The sequence below is a fragment of the Eurosta solidaginis genome, chromosome 5, assembly GCF_040869045.1.
Source record: "Eurosta solidaginis isolate ZX-2024a chromosome 5, ASM4086904v1, whole genome shotgun sequence".
Lineage (NCBI taxonomy): Eukaryota > Metazoa > Arthropoda > Insecta > Diptera > Tephritidae > Eurosta > Eurosta solidaginis.
The window spans coordinates 276,020,610-276,042,148 of NC_090323.1; the positions used below are offsets into that span (position 1 = coordinate 276,020,610).

Below are 21,539 nucleotides of genomic sequence, written 5' to 3' on the forward strand. Positions count from 1 at the left end.
CAAGAATTTTTATCTTTTTTCCTGAAGCAATGTGTAGCTTCCGTTGCAGAGCCCTTGTTGCATATATTTAATTTATCATTAAAGTCTGGTATCTTTTTGGATGAATGGAAAATTACTTTTATTCAACCTATTCATAAAAGTGGTAGTAAAATTGACGTTACAAACTATCGGCCAATATCGAAGATCCCCGTGATTTCAAAACTTTTTGAGAAAACGGTGATGTTTAAGTTATCGTCCGCAGTTAAGCGTTATATTTGCACATGCCAGCATGGCTTCGTTCCGGGGCGTTCAACAGTAACTAATCTGGTTGTTTTTTCGAATTACTGCATCTCGTCTTTTACTCATGGTTGTCAAGTTGACTGCATATATACGGACATATCCAAAGCTTTTGACAGAGTTTCGCACAAAGATCTCGTGGCTAAATTGCGAAAAATGGGTTTCCACTCAACATTTTTACAATGGATTTATTCATACTTATCCAATAGGATAAATTTTGTTGTTATTGACAACGTAGTTATCTCCTTATGTAGCAACCTCAGGTGTGCCTCAAGGTAGTATCCTTGGCCCACTTTTCTTTATTATCTTTATCAATGATGTAAGTGCTTGTTTCAAGCAATGCAATTATCTTCTTTACGCTGATGATTTGAAAATTTTTTTCAGAATCAAGAACGAGTCTGATACTCTCATACTACAATCTGAGTTAAATAATTTTAATGAGTGGTGCTGTAAAAATAAGCTTGCGTTGAATGCCAACAAATGTTATTACATAACTTATTCCAAATTATGTAATAAATTGATTTCGTCTTACTATGTCTCTAATAAACCGTTACTTAGGGTGAATAAAATTCGGGATTTAGGTGTTGTATTTGATTCGTCTTTTACATTCACCGAGCACTTAAATTTTATTATCCCCAAAGCATATTCCTTACTGGCCTTTATTAAAAGAAATGGATCCGAGTTTAAGGATCCATATACTAAACAACTATTATACAATGCCTTTGTACGGTCAAGGCTTGAGTATGGTTCCATAATATGGAGTCCTTATTATGAGGTACACAATAAGAGAGTCGAACGTGTGCAAAAAATATTCATGAAGTACTGTTTATACGATATAAACTTCGATCTGCCTCTTCCTCCATATATCTCTAGGTGTAAGCTAATCAATCTTCACACATTAGAAAGTAGAAGATTAATTACATCTATAATGTTTATTTATGATATTTCTAATGGCAATATTGATTGCCCGATACTGTTAGAGTCTTTGAACTTTTATGTTCCATCACGGACTTTGCGCCAATATACTATGTTTGTAATTGACCAGTTTAGATCTAATTACGCACTTAATGGCCCGATCGCTCGCGCTCTAATTGCTATTAACTCAATCAATAATAATTATTGTATTGATTTTTCGATATCTCGTCGAAGTTTTAAAAATATGTTATTTTCCATTTTAAATTAACTTTACTGTAAATAAACCTTATGTTTAATAATGTTTAATATAGTCGGTAAGATTCTTGTAAATCATAGACTGAATAAAGAAATATGAAATATGAAATATAATATCGTACAACCGTTCAATCGAATTAATAGGAAAATGAAGCGCTTTATTTTTAACTTTCCATAAAAGTTCCAGACTCACATTGGTTTTTGCTTGTTCTGTAATCAGTTTTCCAATATACTCATTACATTTACCAACTTGATCTTTAAATAGAAAATACAATTAAAACAAAAAATTAAATAGAAAATAAAAAATCAAACTTTACCATTTTGCATTGAAAATGCTGTAATCTTAATAGCCTCCCCCGACTTAAGATAACAATAATTGTTTAGATCTAATTACGCAATTAATTGCCCGATCACTCGCGCTCTAATTGCTATTAACTCAATCAATAATAATTATTGTATTAATTTTTCGATATCTCGTCGAAGTTTTAAAAATATGTTATTTTCCATTTTAAATTAACTTTACTGTAAATAAACCTTATGTTTAATAATGTTTAATATAGTCTGTAAGATTCTTGTAAATCATAGACTGAATAAAGAAATATGAAATATAATATCGTAGAACCGTTCAATCGAATTAATAGGAAAATGAAGCGCTTTATTTTTAACTTTCCATAAAAGTTCCAGACTCACATTGGTTTTTGCTTGTTCTGTAATCAGTTTTCCAATATACTCATTACATTTACCAACTTGATCTTTAAATAGAAAATACAATTAAAACAAAAAATTAAATAGAAAATAAAAAATCAAACTTTACCATTTTGCATTGAAAATGCTGTAATCTTAATAGCCTCCCCCGACTTAAGATAACAATAATTGTCGGGTATTTTCGTGCTTAAAAAAAAGTTTGTTGTAGTGAAAGAAACAATTGTTCCATCTTTATTCATTCGTATTCCAAATTTGGTACCATGTTCGGCAACATCTTCGTTCTCGATTTTATTTTGAATTTGTTCGAGTATTTTACTTGGCTTTTTGACTAATCGCTTTAGATGCTGCATGTAGTTTTCAAACTTGTACGCTGAGAAAGTATTTAAATAACCAATTTCTTCTACGCAATCAGTTAAATGCAGAAGAGAATGAACGTTGTAAGAAACTTGTTCCTCAGAGTAAATAGTGGGAAATAGTTCAACAAAATCCTTTAAGAGACCTTTACATGCATTGAGATTAGACATACAGCTTTTTTCATCTGATAGAAATCTGTAGGCACAGTGGAGAAGGCAAAAATGGTAATATGTTTCGCTATCTACTTTGTCTTTTAAAACTAATATGCCCGTGTAAAGTACGAATTGACGAAACTCAACTGCTTTCCAGCGCCAAACCTCCTCGAAACCTCTTGGCTTGCGAACAAATTCTCGGGGAATATGGGGACCCAAAGATAGTATATGACTTGATAAATTGGCTTTAGTTTCTAAAGATAGTCTGGGTCTGTTTGTTTTATTATTAATGATTCGTAAAATAATTTTTTTGACTACTCCCAGATCCACTAGATGCATCGGCTCTAGTGGAAATTGACTAACCATTTTAACCCCCACATCTTCCAAGACATTACTAATGCTATCTAAATCTTTATGGTATCCATTATAAGACCGTCTATAAAATTCATCGTCCGTACGAAGGCGTACGCAAGATGTACTATAAGTCGTCGTATTATTTATTTTTCTACCCACTTGTATGCACTTACTGCATCCATTGAAAGAATTGTGACCAACAGTTTTACATAAAAAAGCACGAGCCGGAGCATCACAAACAAAACAGCGGAGTTCAAAATTTACTTTTTTATCACCAATGAAGAAACCTTCATTTTTAAATTTAGAAATTTCGGAGCACAAATCATGCAAATACGAATTTACTTCAGTAGGTTTCTTTTTACCCAAGTATATACCTACCAATAATACTTTTACTTGAGGAGCGTTCACAACATTTGCTAATATAGGCCATAAGCTTAAATTTGAACTTTTGTACAAAGGGAGTCCATCGATTCCGATATCTAAAATGATGGTGCTTAAGTTTTGTAAAAGGTGCTCCGCTTTATTTATTTGGTTTTGAAGACCAATATGTGTATACGAACCAGGAGATACCGTTCTTATTATGTGCCTTTTGTAAACACTCAAAGATTTAGACGATTTTGGTACATTAATATTTTCATCGCGAAATATTTCTAGCAATCCGTCAACCGCTTCTCTACAAATATTGAAAACTGTAGCCCAATTTCCTATTTTTTGTGCTATCGGTATTTGATTACTACACTCCGGCATCTCATCGATTATACCTACCGGTACCTCATCCCTAATACTTGAAAAATCAGCTGGAGCGCTAGCGCTCCCTTCATCTTACCGCAAGTTGCAAACGCTATCACGTTCTATTTTCACTAGTCTACGCATATGACGCTTACTAAACATATTTAATTTTAATTATGTTTACTTACCGAATAATTTAAACCACTTTAATAAAGTTTTTGTCTCAAATAATTTATTATAAATTTAATAGCACTTGAGCTGCGACCACAAATTGATAAAACACAAATTGAAATGCGCAAAAAGATGTGTATTTGCTATTACAGATACCCGTAGTAGCATATCGATAACTGCTAAGGTATCCCGTTGTAGTTATGCATTAAATTCTCGTTTACTTTGTAATGCAGATTTGAATGCGTTTTAAATAGATTATATTTCAGATTACTACATACTAAGAAAAAATAATGTATAAACTTAGAAATATTTAAAAACATTTGAATTTTGATTAAGATATAATCAGCAAATGCATCTATAATTGCTTAAAATGGAATTCATAATGTATGCTTTTGTTATTCATTTGAAAATTAACCTTTTGAATGCATTATAAAATGATATACTGGAATAATTCATTACCATTTTTCCCACTGGGCATATGCGGTTGTATATGTGAGTTGATGACATGCGTTTGTGAGTATCTCTCTGCTGCTTGTATATATGTGTGTACATGATGATTAATGTGTTTATGTAGCTTGCTGAAATGTGTTGTGCCTTTATTTAATAACCTTAGAAGTGGTCGTCACAGTATGTTTGTGTTTTAATTCGTACAGTGTACATACATATATATGGATGTTTCTAATGTTACGGGCGTTCCCTGCTGGCACACTTTTTCGGAAATCGCTTCAAATCTTGCAAAATTAATTTTTCAACTTCACCACTTATATATGAGAAATTCTGTTTCAAATAACTTTATAAAGAAGTGTTCGGAAACATTTTTTTAACTACACTCAAAAAAAAAAATTCCTGAAAAAAAAGAAAAAATGGGATAGATTTTGCGCCATACGCTTCCCTTAATCCTAACTTTAATCTAGACAAGTAATTTTCTCAAAAAAAAAAATCTTAAAAATGGATAAAATTGTATAAAAAAAATTTAAAATTTAATTGTGTAGGTAACTGTCACGGCCGTTTATTTCTAGTCGAGGTTCCCAACTTTACAATCGAGTTCTTTTATTCACTACGCTAACTCGTACATGTAAATATTTTGAGAAATATCTAAGAATTATGCTTGATTGAAGAAAAGACATGGAGAAGCACTTTTCCTCAGATTAATTAAAACCTTTATACAGAAATAAGAAATTCTTGCTCAGTACATTGAAATTTTCCTCAATTTAAAGAAAACTTTTTAGGAACTGTTTTTACTTATTTTAGCTACGTTTTTTCTTTTCAGTGTAATCAACGGCGTTTTCTTTTCTGGAAAAAATGTTATCCTCATATTTAACTCTTAAATTCTAGCTTTTGAACTACATAGGTCACCTAGAGCTATGCAAAATGGCTCTATTTGTAGAGGGTTGGTGTCGAAATTCTGTATGTACAAAATTCTAAAAAAAAACAAAACTCTGCTTTTCAAAATTCTGCTTTTTTAAAATTCTGCTTTCTAAAATTCTGCTTTCAAAATTCTGTATTACAAAATCTGTATTAAAATATAATGTTAACAATGTTAAGCGGCCATGTAATTATTTTGAAAAAGTGCGCCATGCACAGTAATTCTGCGTAGAACACCTTTCTGCATAGGCGGCCTTCGGCCGCGCTTATAAAAAATAACCCTGGGCTACGCCATGCCAAGTCCGGGTGTGTGGTATAACCGTGGCTACCGCCACAGTGATGTCCTTCTGCGTAGTATACCCTTCTGCGTAGGCGGCCTTCAGCCGCACTTAAAAAAAAATAACCGTTAGCCGATCCAACACCGGTATGCCATGATTCCGGAATTTTGACTTCCAGAATTAAACATGCAGAATTTTGAAAAAGTAGAATTTTAAGCTGGAGACATTGGTGCTTTATTGGTAACCGTATCGGTAACCTTATAACAGCTGATTCGACCAACTTTATGAGAATCAATGCAATCGATTATTGGTGCCGCTAAGGGCGTAACCGTATCGTAGCCAACCAATTGCTTTTTTGTTTACCGTCGTAACGATAAACAGCTGATTACGTTAGGGATACGACTACAGCGATACGACATACGGCACCAATGACTCCCGCTTTAGAAAGCAGAATTTTAGAAAGCAGAATTTTAAAAAAGCAGAATTTTGTTCAAGCAGATTTTTTTTGCAATTTACAGAATTTTGTCACCCAGAATTTTGTAATACAGAATAATGACACGCTCCCTTTGTAGATTATAAGACGCCATTTCATATTCAGTGAACATTTTTTGTGGAATACAAAAACTCGCGATAGTAAGGCGAAAAAAACAGGGCGGCATTATTTTCATCTGTATGTAGATAAAGAAAATCAGGTAAAAGCAAAAATTTAAACGTCAATCAATTGGAAATTTTCCTTTATTTTTTTTATTTTTTTAATACCATGAGGACATGAAAATTAGATCAAAATCAGCCCAATTCTAAACAAAAATGCCTTGCGAGTTTTTCCCCTTCTCCCATTCCTGGTATTCTAAAAAGAATTCCTTGTGAGTTTTTTCACTTCTCCCTTTCTTCTTATTCTCAACAATGTTCGAAAAATGGGAAACCGGTTATGGGAGAAAATTAGGTATTATAAATTTGATTGAAAGCGAGATTTCACTGTCATTTTTTAGGAGTTTTTTCACATGTTCAATTAAAGGGAATGTATCAAAAATAGTTTAAGTTTACTGTTTCTTATGCGAAAAAAACACTTATTTGTACAAATATGTGCTAAAACACATTAACCAAGAGCCAAGAGTTTTGTTACAGTACAAAAGTATATAAATAAGCAACGGAAGAGTTCTTATCAAATTTGATGCAGTCATCCAGAAATTCAACTCGGCTTATTCGCCAGAATATTGTTTTGCTGAGTGGCACCAATTTGTTAGACATTTCAGTCAATACCATATGAAATGCAATACTGTGCTTTGTTTATATTATATTTCTCAATTTTAAACAATTTCGCAACAATAACTAAACTTTTCAATTTGTTAAACAAAAGTAGAAATTCGCAACAAAATTTCAATTGATAAATCAGCTGACTTCCTGGGAGAAAAGAATTGGAGGAATTTTTCCGCGGGAATAAAAAAATCCGCTAGAACAAAATTCCGAGGGAATATTTAGAATTGGGCTGATTATAAACATTTATAAAGAAAAATTTTAGTAGTTGCAGATAGTGAGTATGCCTAAGATCACTGCAGTGCTAGTTCGATAAAGTTTATAGTTTGAAAAGCTTTAGGCCAAGCAATTAAAAAAAACGGCGATATTAAAATTGATTGGCTGGTTTTCCGGCTCGTGGCGTACCGAAGCTTCATAGTACGATTTAGTTAACTCGCATCAAGTCGCGGTTAAAGACATAGCCAGCGGAGAAACGAGCAGTTGTTATTTTAAATACGATATTAAACGGGAAATTTGGCCATGTACATAAAATGACTTTAAAAAAAATGTAAAATCGAATTCTACATACATGCATTAATACATATCTACGCATACATATACATATGTATGTACGTGGTAGAAAAACAATATCCCGTATAGTTTTCACAAAATTTTGTATAAGATTAATATCCACCTTCCAGTTGGTGTGTATTTCAACAGGTGGAAGGTAGGCCAAGCTGGCTTTCAATTTCATAATTATCAACATCCTTATATATACAGACTTTTTACACATACAAATACCTTTGTATGTACAAACATACCTACGTAAATTTGTATGTATTGAGAGTATCACAAATACCCAGAAAAAATTGTAAGTGATCATAAGAAATAAGTAAGCTTCTTGCTTCCATCTGCGATAAACCTTAAAATAAGGTACTTACATATGTATTTCAATCAACTCATCATACAAAAGCCACTACGTGATTTATATTAATACTAGACTGGTTTATAAATTGCAAATTTTTTGGCGGGCATGAAAGTGTGTTAGTATGTGTCGCTCAACAATTACATATGTACAATTGTATATGCGGTATATATGAACAAATAGCAGTTAAAGCAAGTTGTAATAAGTTTCTGTTTAAAGCACGTCGACAAATGTGGAAAACAAAACGAAAAATTAAAATAAAGTCTAAAATAAAGCAAAAGAGTGAAAAAATAAATCAGGTTTAGGTCCGGAGTTAGTGTGTGTGAAAGCTTATGCATATACAATGTTATACATACATACATATGTATCTATGTATATATCTATGTAAATATGTGCATTCATGTTAATAATAATATCTAGTAATACAGAAATATAAAAATATTTCCATGGAAAATGCATAAAACTAAAAGAACCAGACAAAAACATCAATTATTTGCAAACTCATATAAATATTTAGAACCTACATAAAATGATAACGCATTATAAAAAAATATTATTATGTTGCGGTTCTCCAATATTCAAAAATGTATAAACAACTACAGTGATACCTCTTAGTTGGACTTGAGGAAAATGAAGATTCTTCTAACACCGCAAATAATATTTCAGATGCTATCTCACAACTTAATAAGCACGACAAATTGAAAAATTCTGCATACGGATGAAATTTTAAAGCGCGTCTGCTCTGTTCTTTTTGAAAATCTCGAATGTAAGTATGTATGTACCTACATATGTATTTATGATACTCACGCAAATAATTGTGGTTTTCAGCAACAAACACGGAAATACCTGTGGCAAGTTTTATCATATTTGGTCCATTAAACACATTTTTTTCGATATTTTAATAATCTAATTTTAATAATCTAAATTAATTTCAAACTCGTTTTCCAAATAATACGGCGAAATTCTACGAAAATTTCGAACTTTTTATTTAAAGTTTTCTGAACTTTTTTGAACATGCAGTTTTGTAGTTCAATAAATTTTAGTCTCACAAAGTTTAACTGTAGGTCTCTAAAAATTTGCATTTACTTTTGATAACCTTTTTTCCGCAGGGTGTTTCAGATTTTCTTCCATATAAAAAAAAAAAAATAATGTCCCCTTTATATTTTTTGAGCCACAAATTTTTAAAAATTGATGGGACAACGAGTACTTCAAACAATTTTTCCAATATTGCTGATCATAAATCAAAAGCCGTTTAAGTTGTCACGCCCACTTTAAGGCAAACTATTTTTTTCAAGGGTCGTATACAAATGTATGTAACAGCCAATATCTTCATTATAGCAACTTACAAAAGAAATAAAAAAAAATTATTTAAAATGGGTGCCGAAGAATTTTTCTACGTTTCAGAAATCGCACGTACGATTCAGTTTCTAATAAGACTGATTCCGACCACGAATAAGACGTTCGGGGATCCTAGTGAGCCGAGACCGAAATACTTTTGCCTAAATAAACCTGGGAAGCCAGTCGTGAAGGGTCTCGGCGTTTCCACCTCTTCATCCTCCATGAAACTGCAGCAAGATAGGTTTTCCAGGATGTGGAGACGTACCCCATGTGCTTCCATTTGACAGTGTCTTGTCAAAACCACAATCACCATTGCTAGATGAGCTAAATGAACGCAATAATTTAAGCAGACCCCATGCTATCTACTTCCGGCCAGAAGGGTCTTGCTGTAATGCAAGCGGTTGTACCTGTCCAGCATTTAGTTATCTACCTCGAGGCCATCTATAGAGGAATAGGTGGGCAGTGATTTTGCTAATTCCCTACACCCATCTTCTTTCGGTTCAATTGTATCCGCGTGACAATTTCGAGGGAAATTGAAATGTTCTGACCGTGAGATGATCTTAATCTTAAAATAGTTCGATTCAACCACAAGGGACTCTAGGAAGTTCCATGCCACTCTCGATAGCACCACAGTTGAACTTACATATTAAATTATCTAACTGCAGTAGTAATGCAAAGCATTCCATCCACCGCATCCTTAATAGCGGCAACTTCCACCTGGAAGACGCTACAGTGATCGGGCAATTTAGATTGTTAGCGTACATGGAGATCCTCACTCAAAACTCCCTTCCAATTTTTACCCATGCGTGAACTAGCTAGCCAGTCCACTGTCAAGTTCGTTTTTTCCCCACTCCAGCGGGCAGTTATTGGCACACAATAGTCTGCCTTTTCTGGGATGAAGTCTAAGTTGGCAAGAATTATAGAATTCCCCAGGTGAAAAAGCCAACAATTTGAAGTCACAAAGCCTGATCCGCGGTCAAGTCACAGCCAGTGGCGTAGTGAGGTTTCCTTGCGCCCGGGGAAAAATAATTTTTTTTCATTACAATGAAATTAACATAAACAAACATTACACTTTTATTATAAGCTTTTATTTAGTTTCACTTTTGTTGTCTGTAATGGAATCTTCCAAGTTAAATTTGATACACTTCCCGGTGTCCGATTGAGCTGAAATTTTGCACACATATATAACTCCGATGACAATGCAATATTACTTTGTTAGAATTCGATAAATTAATCGATAACACAGTTATCCCTAAAGATTTGTATTTACTTTGGCATAACAGCCTAAGTCCCATACAAACCCGCCGGTACCTATCCGTGGATTGTGATATTTGGACGTGGTGAATCACGCGTGTCACGCGTGGTGAATCTCAACGCTTGCGAAAAGCGGAGACACAACCCTCTGTTGTATTTCTGTGTATAACCAACATAGCTGAATTTTTAAGGCTGTTTAACTCTGTAATCTTTTCTGTAATTTATTTTGCTTTTGGAAAAATTACCTATTTGAAAAAAGCTGGCTGAAAAATATTGGCATAACAGCTTAAGTTAAATCAAGAATGGAAAATTTGAGCAGATGTGGCGCGTGGTGAATCTCAACGCTTGCGAAAAGCGGAGACACAACCCTCTGTTGTATTTCTGTGTATAACCAACATAGCTGAATTTTTAAGGCTGTTTAACTCTGTAATCTTTTCTGTAATTTATTTTGCTTTTGGAAAAATTACCTATTTGAAAAAAGCTGGCTGAAAAATATTGGCATAACAGCTTAAGTTAAATCAAGAATGGAAAATTTGAGCAGATGTGGCAATTTCGCGCGTCCGTTGAACGAAATATTGACAATCTGCTGATCATCGCTAGGAAATTAGCGACATTCCATCAACTAAGCAGCACTTTAGCAATACTACTGTTATTATTTGGCCGCTCAAACACACACATATTAATTGTGCATTAAATCTAAAATATACAAATACACCATAATAATTTACACGGCCAAAGCCATAATAATTTACCCTACTAAAAATTAAAAAAAAAAATTCATATTTAAATTAAATTTAAGAAAAAGGCTTTTCTAAGAACAAGCTTCTATTACTTGTTAATAAAACGAACTAAAAAGTAAAAAATAAAATTAAAGAAAAAAAAACTTTTTTAAAAATAAGCTTTTATTATTTTGGGTAATAAAATTAACTAAAAAGTAAACAATAAATTGACTCTAAAGAAATATAACACTTTATAAGTTCATTGTAAGCTTAAACGATAATTAGGCTTTTTCGTCTGCGACAAAAAAATTCTATATTGTACATAATTATATATTTTTAACATTAAAACTTTACACCTAAATTATTAAAGCTTACAGTTTATATCACAGTCCTAATTGTTCTAATAAAAGCGTGCTACATTGCGATAGCAAGAAAATGAGATCCTAAATGTTCTTAATTATACCATCAAAATTTAACACGTTTTTTATTAGAACAATTTGGACTGTGATATAAACTGTAAGATTTAATAATTTAGGTGTAAAGTTTTAATGTTAAAAATATATAATTATGTACAATATAGAATTTTTTTGTCGCAGACGAAAAAGCCTAATTATCGTTTAAGCTTACAATGAACTTATAAAGTGTTATATTTCTTTAGAGTCAATTTATTGTTTACTTTTTAGTTAATTTTATTACCCAAAATAATAAAAGCTTATTTTTAAAAAAGTTTTTTTTTCTTTAATTTTATTTTTTTATTATATTAAATATTTTTACGCTAAGCTCAAAATTTTTATGGGAACCCCCGAATTCTTCATCGTTGGAGTGTAATCATTTTCGTGTGAAAGCCATCATAACGGTGGGAAAGTCATCATACCTCTGCCACCCTCGTCCTGAAATATAGGAAAAATTGCCCTCGTTGCTGAAGGACAACAACGGAGAGAGCTTCGTTCCCCGGCGGGTTGAAAGGCTTGTTGGAGGAACTTAATTTTGTCCGGCAGCTTCATGGCTCTGCGAATACAGACTGAAATCAACAAAAGAAAACTATGCTGCAAAATAAACATTTATATGCCTTGTCTCTTCAAATTTTTCACATCACAGGACTTGCAACTGATTTAATGTACATACTACCATATTGTTCACGACGTGGACCTTGCACATAACTGGACAGCCACTTCGATGGCATAACATTACTACTGTGGAACCCCAACAACTATTGGTTGTGACGTTCGAACACAGTCTCTGCTTCAGTACAAATCAAAATCCTCAAATCACTGCATCGGAAAAAGTTGCAGGGCTGCCAATTTCCTACTTAGAACTTCCACGGAATATCTTCTTAAGACATCTGAGCAACGAGTCAATCCAAAAGACAATTGATTGATGAAGTTGCGCCCCCAATGCAGATAAGAAGACATTTGCATAAGCCCTACGACGAGTCTGGTGTAGTATGATCCAGAGCAACACGAACGCAGAGTCTGTGATTTCCTTCAAAGTCAGGTTCCCGCCTTTGCAGTCATCGACGAAGAAGACTGCACACTTCCGAAGGATATGCGCGTTATTCTGCCCCGACTTCGATCTCTATGTATGGCCCCAGCCTGGTGTATAGCAAAAATCGTCTATTCGTCTGTAATATGGAACAAAAATATGTAAAAGCAACTTCTTTTTAATAAAAACATATTGAAACTGCTCGATTCCTTGCATCTCCGTTAGAGGATTTTATTTAAAGTTTCTTGAGTGTTATAGCCTATTAACCCAGGCGAGGGGTTTTTAAAACAAAAATAAGAACCATACAGAGACTACGCCACGTAATTCTGACGATGATAAGCATTTGTGCGCTGTACTCTGCATGGCATCAAAACAAAATCGTGATGTCCCACTTAACGCCAAAGTGGGGGAAAAATTCAGCCTCCACAGATTAATATCCCCAGTTGGACTAGGTGAATCGTCCAGCTGCGAAGACCTGCAACTGGATGATGGAAGTAAGCTGGATGCTGGTATGAGCAAATTATGACCATGCATGGTTAAATAAAATAAAAATTAAGCAAACTATAAAACCGAACAAAAAAAAAAAAATTCATACCAAATTTTCGATCTATTTTTTGTATCCTTTGCTTTGGCATTTCCACAAAGTTTTTGAGAGGGATTTTAAAATTCTTTTTTAAATCAAAAAAAGAATGGGTTTCCCTTCCTATATTTTTATCATGGGCTGAATATATCATCTATAAGTAGGTTCAAATACATATTGTTACGAATATTAGCAACACTAAGGGGTACTGAAATCTCTAAGCCAATGCTAAGCAGTGACGTAATGCACATCAATAATTCAATCATTATGTCTACACATATGTACGTACACGCAGCGGAGAAGGATGCACAAAACACATGCAGATATCTTATCTGAGATGCTCCTAAAGGTATGCAATTATAATTGGGGAAGTGTCACTCACACATACAAGCGCATGGGGTATGAGAGAAGCTATAAAAGTTATACATCTGTAGTTGTAGCTGAACTAACTAGTAATTTCTAGAATTAGAAAAGCCTAGAAATATGCAACGAAGAAATCAGACAGTATAAAAAGGCGAAAACAGTAGAGGCGAAAGAACAGTTTCATTTAAGCTATCAGTCAGTTTGGTTATTAGGCAAGCTAGTTGCAAAGTATAAGTGTTATTGTGAAGTACTTTAATAAAGGCCATTTTTCCATTATTCAATATTGGAGTTATTTATTCAACAGTTTAGTGATTCGAACTTAGCAGAAGGATGCAAATAAGAGGATTTGCAGTAAATTCGTTACAATATTTAATAATAATATGATTATAATACATTAGTAAAAATAATATCTATGTGCAAATTTTGCTTGCCTTTGAGGAAGCAAATATATCAATGATGCCATCAAAATTTATCATTTCAAATTTTCCTTTTTCCACACTTAATAATGTTAGGTCAGTTAGGCGACCTTGCCCAATCGTTGGTTGTAAATATGTCAAAATCAGTTTTAATTTGCTGAATGAACGTTTGCAGCTACCAATTGATACTGAGATAGTCAAGAGTATTTGAAGTGCAACTCGCAAGTTTAGAAAAACATGTTCTCCATACGAGATTATAAAAGTGAGTAATTCTAATAGAGTTTTAGGTTCAATTTCTTTTCTACTGCGAAGTAATATTTTGCGAAGTGCGAAGTAATATTTGCAGTACATATTTCGGTAAATAGTTCTGTTCCATCGAAATCTATATTATAAAATTCACCCAAGTTCTTACAATTTCTTTCTAAGTCGTTATTATCCTTGTTAACAAATTTCCAACGTCTAAGAGAAATCCAAATTTAAATTTAAGGTCATTTAGTCGCGTAAATCTTGTACGTATTTCTTGTTTGAGACGATCGAGAATACTTTTCATAACGCGAGAAATTTCACATTCTGCCGAAAGACCAACATCTCTAGCCGATTCTCCAGGCATTTTGCGGCGCTTTCTTTCTTACAGGTTTAACTATATTAATATCCAATTTTTCACAGAGAGACTTCGCTTTTTCTATTGGTTTTTCACAGAGAGTATCTCGAATTTCGGATAGTTGAGTCGCTAATGATTTAAGATAATGATACGCTTCTCTAAAATTCATCCCCGGATCTTGTAATCTGAGCTGCACATGATCAATCCTTCTTAAGATTTCACACCAAAAATGAACTAATGTTATGAAACTAAAATTTAGTATATTTTGCAACAGAATTGTAGCTTCGCTTCTGGTGTCACTTGTGGTGTTCGTGTCCTCTGCTAATTTTTCTAAGTTTTCTACTACATTTTCTAGCCCATCGATGATAACGCTAACCGGTTGTATTCTGGCGCTCCATCGAGTTTCAGATTCACGTTTGACAGTTTTTGTTAAAGAATTTTTTAGTAATTTCCATCGTAACGTTGAACGTGAGAAAAAAAGATATATCGCTCATTTGCTGCAATGTCGTTATAACTCAAAAAACACAATTTTCCAGGATAGCCATTCAAAGATTTTAACTGCCATATGTTGAGCATATAAAGGCATATTTTCATTTTTATAACACGTGCTAAATTTTTAACTGATCACGAAGATGTTTTTATACAACATAGATCATGATATAGGGTACGTTTATATGTTATTAACTCAAAAGTAATGTTTTTTGAGTTATGACGACGTTGCAGCAAATGAGTGATATGCTTTCAATGATTCCACAACCTGTGGCAAGTGTTCCGGATATATGCGTGCATTTTTTAGTATAGAAAATTTTTGTAAGAAATCAATATTTTCCAGAAATCAGTTATAATAAAAATACAAATTATCCAGGAAGTTCTGCTTTGTGGAACTTTTGGCGATCCCCTGTGAATAGCACCCGTGGCAAGGGGGCTTCCTGTATATCCTGTAAAAAGAACCAATGCTAACAGTAGGCAAGCTGTGAAGCGATAGTAATCCCCGAGGAATCGTTTTCCGCACGCACAGATCAAAAAGCCGCCCAATTAGATACTAATTGGTCTGAAGTGTTTAGGTGAGCTCTTAGCAGCCTTTTGAATAAAAGTAACCTTGACTTTGCCCTTCTTCCCAGAATTCGGTATATAGCCTACTAGTCTAAGTAATTGCTAAACATCAGCGACAAATTCTCAAAGAGTTTCGAAATTCAGCAAAAATAATGCCAATCAGGCCCGAAGACTTGTTTGGTTTGAGAGAATTGACTGTCCATATAAGTGGGCTTTCTCGCAATGAGAAACTGGAATGCCGAATTATCTGAATTGTTCGTGGCATTAAAAAGGCCTGCTACTGAAATTTTACAGGCCATTCCAGAGTGAGAACGAAACAATTATGAAGCATTAATGGGCGCTCTAGAGAGGCGATACGGAAGCGAGCATAGGAGACAGATATACCAAATGGAGCAACTGAACCGCTACCAGAAGGCTGGTGAAATATTGTAAGAGTTCGCGGCGGATATTGAAACATTGGCTTACCTTGCAAATGCGGTCGCACCTGTGGAATACATTGAGGGAGTTAACATTCAAACCTTCATATATGGAATTCGAGATGTCGAAACGAAGCGAGCAACATACGCAAACCCAAAGCCAACATTTACTGAGACGGTATCACATGAGCTGATTCAGGAATAGCCTCGCTTTTGTGTAAGCCAGTGTTCAAAGTGCGCCGTGTTGACGTAGAAAGGCCAAACTGGTCGGACACAATATTGGAGGGCTCTGTGATGTTAGAACCTCATTTCTGAAATTTTGTTTAAAACCGTATGCCGAATAATTGGTCACAATTTATCAGCAGGTCCCACTAATTGGTCAACCATAGAAAATTTGTATGGCGAACAGACAGAAAATTTGTTTTTACCTTGAAAAACTTTGAATGGCTATATAAAATTTTCTATTTTTGACCAATTAGTGGGAACTGCTGACAAATTGTGACCAATTAATGACCAATTATTCGGCGTACTTTTTGATTCAAAAATCCACCGATGGTGTGTTAACTAGAGGTTTACGCCGATCACTTTATCGGCGGCTGCGGCGGTGCCGCCGGCACACTCACTTTAAAAAACTTAGAAAAATCCATGGTGTTTGCCTCAAGTTCTCGGGGATCGTTCAAAAATGTCAGGAGTAGCTTCTTGCGAGTGGCTGTCCTTCATTCACTTACTCCAGGGAGGATTCGAACCTAACCCCGGTCTTAGACTTGGTACTGCTGCGTTTGGCGAAAAAACTAAATAAAAATACTTAAAATGGTCACACTTTTGTCTGTATGTCTCGTGCAAGCGTAGTTTCACCGAAGAAAATATTTGGGCTAACTCCTAATACTCGTCATTGACATGCTTTCTTTAAATCATTCGTGGCTCCTTGTTGTTACCCACAAAGGCGACTTACGGCCACTATTAATGGTCTATTGATAGTCATGATTCTCGTGGCATAGCGCCTCCAGTTTTTCGGCTGTTTTTAAAAGCTACAATTTCCGAAGTGCGAACAGTAGCAATCCGACCACCAATCGCTACCACGCCTCTTGACCCTAACACCATATACCAGCACAGAAGCTATAGGGCTGCAACTTCGATCTTAAACCTTCCTCGGCGTCACTTTCTTAGAAGTTCTAGGTGTAGCTCCGAAGACTTTTTAGAAGATGTTTTTGTCGCTCCATGCTGCCGAGCTACATATCCCACAAGAGACTATTCGAATAACTAGAGAAACACCTTGAAACGATAAGGAGTAACTATTCGGCCAAGGATGCCGCCCTCGAAATCATAAACTGTGTAAGTGGATATCATTGCGTAACTCGTGGGTGAAAATCACGTAATCCTCATCCTCATCCGCGCAATCCCGGTCATTTGTTCGGCTGTCTTGTGAAAGCTTTTGCTTTACCACTTTAAGTATTCTTGGGAAGGCCACCGCCTCATCTGGTAAATATACATATGTGCTATGTATTCACATTTGTAACAGGAGCAGTAACGAAGGTGATATTTAAATTTGGTTGATTGGCTATAATCAATGTGATTCACTCCAAGGGTGTTGAATGGTGAAGTGTGAAAATCGAAATTAACATTTCAGACGCTATTTTATAGTTTCGCAAATAAACATCAGAGGTTTGAATATAAGAACAAGTGATTGTTCAAACCCTTCTCATTCGTACATATATCTTCAGCTTAAGTATGAGGTGATAATCATTTCAAAGGAGTATTTAAACCCCTGAAACCTACTTAAGGATTTTGTTTCACTGATTTCGCTTTTTCTCTTAGCTTATCGGGATATAGAATTTTTTTCAAAAGTCTGCACCTTTTTTGGATAACTGGCTTTTTTAATAACTTGAGGCCCATTTGAAAATATGTTCGACTTGGGTCATTATATCTGAATTCATATTTCTTTATTAATTTCCTGAAAAAATAATGCAAAGTGAGCATTTAGCTTTAATTTATAACTTTTCTTTTATTGTATTGATAACTTATTGAATTCGGTGTTGCAAAATCCGTGTTGAGTTGGCATTGAAAGCGGCTGTTCCTTTAACTAGCAGGTATGCGCATCCGTTGATACCCATTTCGACCATAACGGACCTATTTTCGACATGAAGAAACCGCCTAGACAGTCTTAAATGAGTAGAAAAATGAAAAAAATGTAATGCCTGTAAGAAGATGCCTTGAAAAATTAGATTGATCGCTTATTCCTCAATGATGGCATTTTAATTAAGAGTTCGATATTTCGGCTTCATCGAGTCGATCAAGTACATTTATTTTTCCTGATAATGGTTTAAGATTCAAACCGAAATATCAACCATAAAATGCATACATTAAAATAGTTGTAGGAGATTATATCGAAAAGTTACATCTAAATAAATTCGTTCTAAATAAATCTTAGGATCCCGTGTTCGAATCGAGCTGAAGACCTAACAATAATATTTTATATGTATATATAGCTGGCTTTAGGTCCGTGTTTTATAATTGAAAAATTAAAAAATACCCTTTGATTCTTCTTTTACATCGATATATTTCGATTGCTCAACGGCAATCATCTTCAGGATTGTAGCAACTAACAAAAATAATAAAAATAACAATAAACAAATTTTGCATTTTACATTTCACATAAATACATACTTTTATTAACACGTCTGCTTTGTCCGACGTGGAGTATGGTACTGTTTTTTAGTGAGCAGGTGTTTGTAGATATGTGCGCTGTGATCTACGTCGCTCTTATAGTTCAGTCGTGTGTTAGTCGGAATATTAATAATGTGTAACATTTCTAGTGTGAAGCGTTTGTTATAGTGTTGTTCCTGTTGCAGTATTTTAGTCTCATCAAAGTTTGGTGTGTGGCCGCTGTCTGCACAGTGGGCCATGAGTGCTGTTTTTTGATTATTAACTTGATGGCAAAATTTAAAATCAGACTTATGCTGTGAAATTCTCGTTTTGAGTTTGGACTTTGTAGTACCTATATATATATTATTGCACGTTTCATCGCTATTGCCTTTACATGGTATCTTGTAAACTACATTATTTTTTTCCATTATTGGTATTTTCGATTTTGTTTTGTTAAATATGTTTTTTAAAGTGTTCGTAGGTTTATGCGCAATTTTTGTAGTTTCTTTATCATAGCAGTCAGATTTTGCTAAACGTTCTGATAGCCGCGGTACATAAGCCACCGACTTGAAAATAATGGGTTTATCGGGAGTTTTTGGTCTATTTAAATTTTTGGTTTTTCTTAATAAAGTTTTTATGGTTTTTTTCGGAAAATCATTGTTTCTTAGTAATGTGAAAATTTCTTTTTTAACTTCTTCGTGGTATACTTCATCTGAAGTCTGCAACATTTTCCGTATACAGCCCTTTGCTGTATTCATAATCATTGTTTTCGGATGTTTTGAATTAAAGTTTATAATTCGTCCTGATGCTGTAGGCTTTTGATACCACTTTAGTTTTAATTGATTTCCTCGTCTGTTTATTATGGAGTCCAGGTATGGTAATTCCTCGTCGTTCTCTAGTTCTATACTAAATTTTATATTTTTGTCAAAAGTGTTTAGTGTGTCAAGTGTGTTTTGTATTTCATTTTCTTTTATTATCGCGAATAGGTCGTCGACGTATTTGGTAAGTATTCTTGGTTTATGTCGCAACTTCAGCATAGTATCATCTAATAATTTTTCCATAACTATATCCGCTATTATTGGGGATGTGGGTGCACCCATCGGCATTCCTTTTAGTTGCGTATAGATAGTATCATTGAATTTGAAATATCTGCTCTCTTGAATGCAGAATTTAATTATTTCCATGAACAGCGTTTTTGGTATCTTTGTGTATTCTTTAATTGTATTCCATTTCTCTTGTATTATTTCAAGTGCCAATTGTATCGGGATGCTAGGGAAAAGCGAAACTACATCAAAGGAAATAAGCTTTTCATCTTCGTATATGTATGTATTGTTTACTCTTTCTTTAAACTCAATTGTGTTTTTAATATTGTACGTAGAACTCGCCGTTACGTTTTTTAAAATGTCTGCCATATATTTGGACAGTGTGTAAGAAGGTGACCCAATTGCTGAGCATATTGGCCTTAATGGAGTTCCTTCCTTATGAATCTTCGGGAGGCCGTAGATTCTGGGTGGCTGTGCGGTGGTTGTTATCATTCTTTTTCTCTCCATCTTTGTGATTATTTCCATGTTAAAAAGTTTTTCTACTAGTGCATTATTCTTGTTTTGTAAACGTGATGTTGGATCCTGTCTCTGAACTCTATATGTTGTTAGATCCATTAATATATCTTCCATTTTCTTATTATACTCTCCAATTTCCATTGCCACCGTTTTATTCCCTTTGTCGGATGTTAAAATTCTAATGTTTTTATTTTCATTCAGGAATTTCTTAGTTTGCTCCACTGTATCTAAAATTGCATTGTCTATTGTACAATGTTTGTTTGTTGTTGCATGATTTGAAATTAACAAAGAGAGTTTTGTGCGAGCTTCCTCCTGTTGATCTTTGCTTTTTATGCTTTGTACCAAATCTTCGCCGTCTGCTATATATTTAAAGAGAGGGAAATTCTTGTTATCTACAGGTAGTCCGAACTTCGGCCCCTTTGCTAGCAATGCTTGAATATCTGGCGGGAATTCCAACATATAGAGTTCAGAGACAGGATCCAACATCACGTTTACAAAACAAGAATAATGCACTAGTAGAAAAACTTTTTAACATGGAAATAATCACAAAGATGGAGAGAAAAAGAATGATAACAACCACCGCACAGCCACCCAGAATCTACGGCCTCCCGAAGATTCATAAGGAAGGAACTCCATTAAGGCCAATATGCTCAGCAATTGGGTCACCTTCTTACACACTGTCCAAATATATGGCAGACATTTTAAAAAACGTAACGGCGAGTTCTACGTACAATATTAAAAACACAATTGAGTTTAAAGAAAGAGTAAACAATACATACATATACGAAGATGAAAAGCTTATTTCCTTTGATGTAGTTTCGCTTTTCCCTAGCATCCCGATACAATTGGCACTTGAAATAATACAAGAGAAATGGAATACAATTAAAGAATACACAAAGATACCAAAAACGCTGTTCATGGAAATAATTAAATTCTGCATTCAAGAGAGCAGATATTTCAAATTCAATGATACTATCTATACGCAACTAAAAGGAATGCCGATGGGTGCACCCACATCCCCAATAATAGCGGATATAGTTATGGAAAAATTATTAGATGATACTATGCTGAAGTTGCGACATAAACCAAGAATACTTACCAAATACGTCGACGACCTATTCGCGATAATAAAAGAAAATGAAATACAAAACACACTTGACACACTAAACACTTTTGACAAAAATATAAAATTTAGTATAGAACTAGAGAACGACGAGGAATTACCATACCTGGACTCCATAATAAACAGACGAGGAAATCAATTAAAACTAAAGTGGTATCAAAAGCCTACAGCATCAGGACGAATTATAAACTTTAATTCAAAACATCCGAAAACAATGATTATGAATACAGCAAAGGGCTGTATACGGAAAATGTTGCAGACTTCAGATGAAGTATACCAC

General features: G+C 34.3%; 2 protein-coding genes across 19 annotated transcripts in view; one reads left to right on the top strand and one right to left on the bottom strand.

The window, feature by feature from the left end:
* Positions 1–8,998, bottom strand: part of Obp73a (Odorant-binding protein 73a) — a 372,527-nt gene extending 363,529 nt beyond the window's left edge. Inside the window, exon 1 of the mRNA XM_067791030.1 lies at positions 8,520–8,998. The gene's annotated coding sequence lies outside the window, so the exon portion shown is untranslated. The remainder of the gene's footprint in view (positions 1–8,519) is intronic.
* The window catches only part of Tie (Tie-like receptor tyrosine kinase), a 64,574-nt gene continuing 50,237 nt past the window's right edge, over positions 7,203–21,539 (top strand). For 2 of the 18 annotated variants that reach the window (XM_067791004.1, XM_067791009.1), the window contains exons 1-2: positions 7,205–7,658; positions 8,133–8,478. The gene's annotated coding sequence lies outside the window, so the exon portion shown is untranslated. Of the gene's footprint in view, positions 7,659–8,132; positions 8,479–8,540; positions 8,564–21,539 lie in introns of all 18 variants that reach the window. The other 16 variants (XM_067791010.1, XM_067791021.1, XM_067791005.1 and 13 more) reach the window with 16 other exon arrangements.